Raw genomic sequence first — 9850 nt, 5'->3', positions numbered from 1 at the left:
ACCGTAGCAAAAGCATACCGGCTATCAGTCCAAATAGTGACAGATTCGTTAGCAAACATTTTGCAAGCCTCAGTGAGAGCAATGAGTTCAGCGGCCTGTGCCGACATATGGGACGGCAGTTTGACAGCTTGTAAAACCTTAGTAGCAGAAACAATGGCATACCCAGAGAGGGTCACGCCTAGTTCACTTTTCTTCGACGACCCATCAACGAAAACCACATGACTGTCAGGTAAAGGTGTATCTTCCAGATCGGGTCGAGCCTTCGCAACTTGTTGAGCAGCATCGACACAATCATGGAACTCGCCATCGTCAGGAAGGGGAATAAGAGTAGCAGGATTGAGTGTCGTGCACCTCTCAACGGTCAAATGCGGCTGAGAAAGCAACGTAGCCATGCATGACAGATGACGTGCAGGTGACAAAAAGGTCATATTTGTTTGCAGCAAAAGAGCCGAGACCGCATGGGGAACCTTCAGCGTCAAAGGATGAAATAGCACAACACTAGCACTGCTTTCCACAGCCATGGAGGCTGCCACCACGGCCCTCACGCATGGCGGGAGAGCACAAGCAACACTATCCAATTTAGAAGAATAAAAGGCAATAGGTCGAAACTTTGAGCCATGCGATTGTAGCAAAACGGAGGTCATATAATGACCTTTGCAATCAACAGTTTGGACAAACGCTTTGTCATAGTTAGGTAGGGCCAGAGTGGAACTGGAGACCAGAGCCTGCTTGATTAGCACAAAAGCATCCTCAGCTTCGGGAGTCCATTTTAATCGAGTGGACATTGAGATGTTCTCATCATACATCAATTTGGACAGAGGAGCAACAATTTGTGCATAGTCAGGTATCCAGCTTCTACAATAACCCGTGAGGCCCAGAAAAGACATCATTTGTTTCTTTGTGAGTGGTTTGGGAGCTTGCAAAATAGAGGTCATTCTACTGTCTACTATAGTTCGACCGTGGGAACTCAGATTGTGGCCTAAATATTTAATTTCAGTGGACCACAATTGGAGTTTATTTTTGCTGACTTTGTGGCCTTCTTTTGCTAAGTGATGCAGCACCGCAAGTGTGTCTGACTGACAAGAGGCATAATCAGGGGACGCAATCAAAATGTCATCAACATAGAGCAAAATCTGACTCCCCATCGGCGGGACAAATTTTGCCATGCTGGCTGCCATCGCCTGTGAGTAAATTGTTGGGCTTTCACAGTACCCCTGGGGCAACCGGGTAAAGGTGTACCTCAAACCAGCATATGTAAAAGCAAACCAAAACTGACTTTCTTCAGCAATAGGGACAGAGAAAAAGGCATTGCTAATGTCAATCACTGAAAATATCTTCGCATCAGGTGTTAACGAATTCAACAGAGTATGCGGGTCAGGGACACAAGGTGCTCTTTGAATGACAGCATCGTTCACGGCTTGCAAATCTTGCACCAACCTCCAACCGACAGAAGGTAGTGCCTTTTTTACAGGGAAAATTGGAGTATTGCAAGGAGAATCAGGGCAAGGAATGATGACACCTGCCCTTAATAAATCCGAAATAACAGGTGCAATACCCTGCAAGGCATCGGGTTTCAATGGGTACTGTCTCACACAAGGACGGTATTCAGTTTTAGGTCTAATAACAACAGGAAGTGCTCCTTTCACCAAACCCACGTCAGAAGGACCTGTCGACCAAAGTTCACTTGGAACCCCAGCAAGAATTTGCTCGTCATCCGACGACAGCACAAGATTTCAAAATGAGGATGATTTCTCAGAATAGGAGTCAGCGTGAACTCCACTAATAAATGACAGGACCCGGTTCATGTTTTGTTTAAAAAGCTTAGTAGAAGGACTATAAAAGGAGTCAGGCCCAACTTGAGTCCAATCAGAAGCCGACAATGCATCTCTGGCCATAAATCCCAAACTCTGCCATGTGGCCGTGAAAGGCCGAAACAATGAGATGTGGAGCGGAGTGGGAGACATGTGTAAGTTCTGTATCTCAGAGGGAGCCGGCCCTATGACAACACAGGCCCGGCTTTCTCCATCATGCAGGAGGAAAGATGCCCTCAAGGAGGCAGGCGTAACAGCCTCAAGCATGTTTTCGTAGTTGTGATCAGGACCAGGCGTGTCTTTATGCCACATGGTTACGTGCAGGCTGGTTGGGTCCACCGCCTGTTCAGGGCAGCGCAAAAGGGTGCTAGTTTGGGCTAGAAGAGGGGTTCCAAAATGCACAACTTCTGCATCAGTCAAATCCAATGAATAGAAATAATAGCAATGAAACTGGCCAAAAAATCTGCAATTGGTGTCACCTTTTGACAACGATTTTGTCATTAAGGGGCACAAGGGAAAGACCAAGCGCCGTGAGAGCATCTCTTCCTAGCAAATTAACAGGGCAATTGGGCATCAGCAAAATGGGAATGCAACAACTTCCCCCTTCTGGGTCCCGTATCCAGACTGGACGGGACTGGGGTACCGGAGTTGTCAAACCATTTGCCGCTCTCACCCAGAAAGTCTTCCCTCCTTCACGCACATCAGCAGGTATGTCGCGACACGTGGTCACACACGCGCCTGAGTCACACAAAAACGTTATGGGAGTCCCATTTACCATCAAAGTTATCACAGGTTTCTCTACATTGTTCATCAACAAGTCCTGAATATTCAAATCTACATCAGCAGGGGGAGTTGTCACCAGGACAGTCTTTTCAATTTTCTGTTGACCATCGGTTAGTCATAAGGGAGGATTAGCCTGACCCTTATGGGGATTCGGACAGTCCTTTGCTATATGGCCCTCTCTGCCACATGACCAACAAATAGGAAGTCGGGAGCCATATCGCTTTGACTGACCCTGGCCGTTTGGGTCATAATCGAGCGCACCACGATTATACCCTCCTCTGCCTCTGCCACGGAAATTCTCACGACCGCGCCCTCTCTGGCGTGGTTCGAAAGTTCTATTTTGATAAAACACGTCAGATGAATCATCATTTGCAAAAAAGATGGCGGCCACTTTCCCTTTTTCCTTTCCCTTCTTTAAATTGACAACTTTTTCAGCGTGTATAGCATGATCAATAAATTGGGGCAATGTAGAGGTTGGGAAAGTAATCATGTGTTTAGCAACCCAGCTCTGGACTGCTGGCCGTGAATTTGCATGTAGAGCATTTTTGAGCTGTTGGTTATAGACATCAGTTCCAGGCACCAAACCACTATTGGCTTTGAACACCTTCTCCAATCTGTGTCTATAATCTTCAAACAACTCATCCTCTTTTTGTTTGATTCGGCTAATATCCGTATAATTTGCTCTACGTTGAAATCTTATTTTGATCCTACCCAATAGTTGGTCAATTTGAGTTCTCAATGGCACCCCATTATATTCTAATGGACGGCCATGGTCATCAAAAGGATTCCACCCGCCCTTGACACTGGCCCAATCTTTGGTCAAGGTAGCCATAAAAACCTGCTGTACCTCATCACCTCTCAAGTTATAGGAAGCAATGAGGTGTATTATGTCGGTGCAGTATTGTTCAACGTCTTCAGAAGGCAATGCTATTCCCTCTGTAGCTGATTTTACATCAGCTTGTGTCCATGTTCTGTATACTAAAATTGTGGGTCCCCCGTCATCATGAGGATTTGCTACTTGAATCATTGGGTAAGCGTCAGCTACTTCCGCTCCCATGTAGCTTGGGCCGCAGCTTGCCGCGGGAGCCGAGGGAGAGGAAGCTTCTGACTTCACGCGGCTCCGCGTCACCATGGCATGACCAGAATCGCTATATTTTGGAGGATCATCTGCGCTTGGCAATTTGGGGTACAAAGTCGGAAGGGATGGTTCGCTTTGGCGTCCCACAACACCTTTCTTTGTAATTTGATCATCCTTCTCATCTTCATTTATCACACCCTCAGCTACGGCCCTCAAACGAGGCCGCGCTGATGTCGTTTCATCATCTTCCTGCCTATGCAACAACAAGCTCTCTTTGGACTTTTCTTCACCTCCCTTATTCTTCAATTTTTCTTTCATTTGTCCACATTTTCTTTTCTCAGCTTCCAATTCCCATTGTACTATTAAATGATACCCGTCTTTATTCTTTTTATTCGCGCCACACTTGGCTTTAATTGATTGCTTGAGGTCGTTTAATGATTTTGAGCTCAGCTGACCATCAAAACTGTAATTGGTTATCCATTTGTCAAGATATTTTACATTTTCTTGGTCGACCCATTCCATTAATTTCCAATCCTTGCATTTTAATTCATGTCGGGGTAGAGACTTTCGCTTACTACATAAGTTTCCCATGGTTTATTTTCTCTAAATTTTGGAGTTGGTAGTTTGAATGGCACCTACAGTGTCCTAAAACCAACTTTATTCACAGGACAGTGGTTAAAAATTCGATGTGTGGTAAGTCTCCTTTCACCTCCCCGAAGGGAGCGGAGAGTTCTTGCCTCTGCATCCACACAAAGCCACTGTTTACAATCCTGTGTGTTTATATAGAGTAGCGCTCTAATGAGATCACTCTCAGTCAAACCATACACAATCACACCACGCGCGTTTTTTAATAACAGAGGAGCCCGCACTCCTACTGCGGAATTTAACTAACGTAAAAAGTTAGGGGGCTCCACACCGCCCCTGCGGAATTTAACTGTTTCTAATTGCACTTGACAGGGTCTAGAATTCCCAAGGTCTTTAAGTGACTTCTTGTCACTGCTCGTTTCAAGTGACCTCTTGTCACAGCTCATTCATTCCTTTTCAGTAGAATTAATATTCCTACTCACGGTCTGCTGATTCTCCTCCTCGGAAGATCTCGTCAACCCTCCCGGTGTCCAGCCGGACTGATCGAGACAGTCCCGTCAAAGGGCTTTTGTTTACCTCGGCCGAGGATTTTCGCCTGCGTCGAAGAGTCCGCTGGAACCGCCAGGTGTGTCGAGACCCCGGAACGAGCCCCCAATTTCTGTCAGGTTTAATTCACTGACTGAATAACTATTAAGAGAAAAGCATCAGCAAACAAACCACAAGTGAGACGGAATATTAGTTCTTTTCTCGCGAGGAGTGCAGTACAGATCGCTTACAACAATCTCACTACACTAAATATCTGTACGCACTCCTGCGCTTTTTATTTGGATTGGCCCTACCCACAAAATGAGATAAAGCCCCTAAAGGGGAGGGGAATAGCACGTGGGCTTTGTCTCGTAAGAAGAAAAATCACAAGGTGTTACATATTAAAAAAGGAACAGTATGATGAGGAGTATGAGTGATCAGCAACCATTCTTTGTGTCTGTGATGAAATCAGGAAACATGAGTGATCACTTGCAGGTTCATTGGGGGGTGCAAGATAGCGATGAGGCATGTTGTTGATCAGATCAAAAGGGTCTTTGTTAAAAAGGAACTGTCTTGGTAGATGTCTTCATTTTGCTGAGTTGTCCGCTGCGACCTGTCGGACCCAGCTGTAACCTCTCTCTTCTGTGGTACAGCAAGGCCAAACAGCAAGCATATATTGCAGTAATATTGCAGTAAAGCATCGATTAGAGAACGCATGATAACATATATATACATTTTTCTAACAGAGCGGATGGCGTAAGCCGGACCCCCATCGACGAGCTGGGGCGGCGGCGGTGGAACGGGCGCCAGCGCCAATGCGCTCTCAAAGAAGGGCCGCACGCGGGATACGTGGAACGTGGGGTGAACCTTCATGGACTCAGGAAGGAGGAGACGGACGGCGGACGGGCTGATCACCTTCTGAATGGGAAACGGTCCAACAAAGCGCGGCGCCAGCTTGCGGGACTCCGTTCGCAGCGGCAAATCCCGCGTCGAGAGCCACACCCGCTGACCCACTCTGTACTCTGGAGCCGGTGACCGGCGCTTGTTCGCCTGGCGGGCGTAGCCTGAAACAGAGCGGAGAAGAGCGGTCCGGGCCCTCGCCCAGGCTCGACGACAACGGCGGACACAAGCCTGGGCCGACGGGCACACCGTGCCACGTTCCTGGTGGGCGAACAAGGGTGGCTGGTACCCGAAGACGCAGTGGAAGGGCGACAGTCCCGTAGCCGAGCTGGGGAGGGAATTGTGAGCGTACTCCACCCAAGGAAGCTGTTGGACCCACCCACGCCGGTCCCCGGCGGCCATGCATCGGAGGGACCTGCCCAGCTCCTGGTTCAGACGCTCCGCTTGACCATTAGACTGAGGGTGAAACCCCGAGGAGAGGCTGGCCGTAGCGGCGAGGAGTCGGCAGAACTCCGCCCAGAAGGTGGAAGCGAATTGCGGGCCTCGGTCTGACACGATGTCCTGTGGGAGCCCGTGGTGACGAAACACCTCCCGCACCATGATGGATGCAGTCTGCTTCGCGGACGGAAGCTTAGGCAGAGGAATGAAGTGTGTCATCTTGCTGAACCGGTCCACCACCGTGAGGACCACCGTGTTTCCCTCCGAGGGGGGGAGGCCCGTGACAAAGTCGATTGACAGGTGAGACCAGGGACGCTGGGGAACCGGGAAGGGTTGGAACAGCCCGGCTGGAGCGTCCTCCAGCCGGGCTGCTCCAACCCTTGCCGGACGAGTAGACGTCTTACAGCGGTTACAAATTGAGCAGGCTCTGACGTAATCGCTGGTGTCCACTTGCCAGGTGGGCCACCAGAAACGCTGTGCTACCACGTACCTCGAGCGTGCAGCTCCGGGATGACAGGCCAGGCGTGAGTCGTGTGCCCATTGCAGCACGGACGAGCGCAGGCCCTCAGGGACGAACAGGCGACCCTCCGGGCAGTTGCTGGGGCCGGGTTGATCGCGCGATGCGGCTTCCACTTGGCGTTCGATGTCCCATGACAGAGCCGCGAGCTCGGGAGGATAGTGGGAGGCGGATCCTGTCCCCCCTCCCCCCCAGGAAACAAACGCGACAGGGCGTCCGCCTTCGCGTTACGGGAACCCGGTCTGTAGGAAAGAGAGAACTCGAACCGGTCAAAGAATAGAGCCCACCGTGCTTGCCTCGCGTTCAGCCTCTTGGCCGATCTCAGGTACTCCAAGTTGCCGTGGTCGGTCCAGACAATGAACGGTGAGGCGGCGCCCTCCAGCCAATGCCGCCACTCCTCCAAGGCCAACTTGACGGCGAGGAGCTCCCGATTACCGATGTCATAGTTCCGCTCCGAGGCCGACAAGCGGCAAGAAAAAAAAGCGCACGGGTGGAGACGATCGTCCTGGCGGCTACGTTGGGACAACACCGCCCCGACACCCACGTTCGAGGCGTCCACCTCGACCACGAACTGCCTGTCGGGATCGGGGACTCGGAGGATGGGAGCGGACGTGAACCTCCTCTTGAGCTCCCGAAACGCCTGTTCTGCCCGTTCCGTCCATTTGTACGGGGAGGCGGGGCAGGTAAGGGCGGTGAGGGGCGCGGCCACCGTGCTGTATCCACGGATAAAACGGCGATAGAAGTTCGCGAAACCCAAGAATTGTTGCAGCCGCTTGCGTGTCTCGGGAACAGGCCATGACGTGACCGCTTGCACTTTCCCTGGGTCCATCTCGACGGATCCCTCACGCACCACGTAGCCGAGGAACTTGACAGAGGAGGCGTGGAACTCGCACTTCTCTGCCTTCACGTAGAGCGAATTCTCCAGGAGGCGGCGTAGCACCGCCCGAACGTGCTTGATGTGTTCAGGGAGCGAGCGGGAGAAGATGAGGATGTCGTCCAAATAAACGAACACGAATTTGTCCAGCATGTCTCGTAGCACGTCGTTTATTAAGGACTGGAAAACTGCTGGGGCGTTGGTGAGCCCAAACGGAACCACCAAGTACTCGTAGTGTCCGCTCGGGGTGTTGAAAGCCGTCTTCCACTCGTCTCCTTCCCGGATGCGGATCAGGTGGTAGGCGTTGCGGAGATCCAGCTTCGTAAAGATGGTGGCACCCTGAAGGCACTCGAAGGCGGAAGAAAGAAGAGGCAGAGGGTATCTGTTCTTAACAGTTATCTCGTTTATTCCCCGGTAGTCGATGCACGGGCGGAGCGTGCCCTCCTTCTTCTCCACGAAGAAAAACCCCGCTCCAGCAGGTGAAGAGGACAGCCGTATGATCCCAGCCGCCAGGGACTCCCGGATGTATTCCTCCATAGCCCGGCGCTCAGGAGCGGACAGGGAGTAGACGCGCCCCTTGGGGGGGAAGGTGCCGGGCAACAGGTCGATGGCGCAATTGTAAGACCGGTGTGGGGGAAGAGAAGAGGCACTGGCTTTACTGAAAGCCTCTTTGAGTTCGTGATAAACTGCCGGTACAGTGGAGATGTCGGGACTGTACCTGGGCGGGGCTCCACCGAGTGGGCTGGTGGCCGCCCTCAGGCACGTCCGATGGCAGCGTTCACTCCACTGCCGAACCACCCCCACCTCCCAGTCCAGTACCGGGTTGTGCTGCCGCAGCCAAGGGTGCCCCAGAATGAGCTGCTGTCCTGGGAGGGGAAGAAGAAAAAACTGGATGGTCTCGTGGTGATTGCCGGAGAGCAGTACCTTCACTGGTTCTGTCGCGAAAGCCACCTCGCCGATCAGACGGCCATCAATGGCGCGTGCGGGAATGGACGGGCTCAGAGGCAGGAAGTCGATCCCCCACTGACGTGCCAGGCAAATGTCCATGATGTTCCCCTCCGCCCCGGAATCCACCAGGGCAGCCACGTTCTGGTCGCCCGCCGCGAGCTGGACACGTGCCCGTAGCGTGAGCGTACTGGAACTTGGAGAGCCGGTGCCGGTCGAGCTCACGCGGATCCCCCGACGCCGCGTGAGCTCCGGCCTTTTAACGGGCACACCGCCACTCGATGACCCCCCTCCCCACAGTAAAAACACAAGCCCAATGAGAGGCGTCGACGGTGCTCCTCTGAGGGGATCCGCGCCCCACCCAGATCCATGGGCTCGGCGGGTGGTGTGGTTGGCGGGTCCCCAGCCGACGGAGGAAGGCGACCACGCGGGTCCTGCAGGGACCTCCGCTCCCGATCGCGCCGCCGCGTCCGGATCCGCCGGTCTACTCGGGCCGCCAAGTCCATCGCGCCCTTCAGGGTTCGCGGGCGATCGTAGGACACTAGTTCGTCCTTCATGTACTCAGCGAGACCGTTGAGGAACATGCTGACGAGCGCCCGCTCGTTCCACCCGCTGCTGCCGGCCAATGTCTGGAACTTGAGCGCGTAGTCTGCGACCGATCGGCTACCTTGACGCAGCGTCGCCAGTTCCTCGGCGGCGTCTTCAGCGGCAGAGCCCAGGTCGAATAGGCAGAGCAATTCTTCCGCGAATGCGTCGAACGAATCACAAGCCGGGGCCCCCCTCTCGTATTCGGCCAGACCCCACAGCCGCGCCTTGTCCGTGAGGTGGGTTAGGACGAACCCGACTTTGGCAGACTCCGATGCAAACGTGACGGGCTGGAGGCCGAACATTATACGGCAGTTGGTCACGAACGCCCTCACGTGCTTGGGATCTCCGTTGAATTTCTCGATGTTGCCGAGGCGGGGATCCGGAACGTCCACGAGCCTCCTGGCCTCGGTTGACGGGCGGTGTGGGGGTGCCGTGACAGCCGGGGGCGCAGCCACCGACAATCTCTGGAGGGCTTGGGCCATCTCCTGCTGCTGTAGCTGTTGTTGTTGGCCCACCTCGATCAGAGTCCGGATGTCGGCGGACAGGCTGCTAATTGTGGTCTCGGCTCGCTCCAGTCGGGTCAATGCCGTCTCTTCGTTCGCTGGCTGCATAGCGTTGGTCAGTCTGTACTGTAAGGGATCGGACAGTACAGCCAAGTGCGTAGCGACAGAGACTTTATTGCAGGCGGGGGTAAGGTGGGAGTAGCTGGAGCTGGCGCTGGAGCGGCGATCTGGCTGGGGAATACAGGCTATTCTGCTGGATCTTCGAAACTTTCAAGGAAGTCAGTTTCTCGTGGACCGGAGAGC

The sequence above is a fragment of the Syngnathus acus genome, chromosome 12 (genome assembly GCF_901709675.1).
Source record: "Syngnathus acus chromosome 12, fSynAcu1.2, whole genome shotgun sequence".
NCBI classification, from domain to species: domain Eukaryota; kingdom Metazoa; phylum Chordata; class Actinopteri; order Syngnathiformes; family Syngnathidae; genus Syngnathus; species Syngnathus acus.
The sequence above is the reverse complement of the archived record's forward strand: the minus strand, read 5'-3'. Positions refer to the sequence as shown.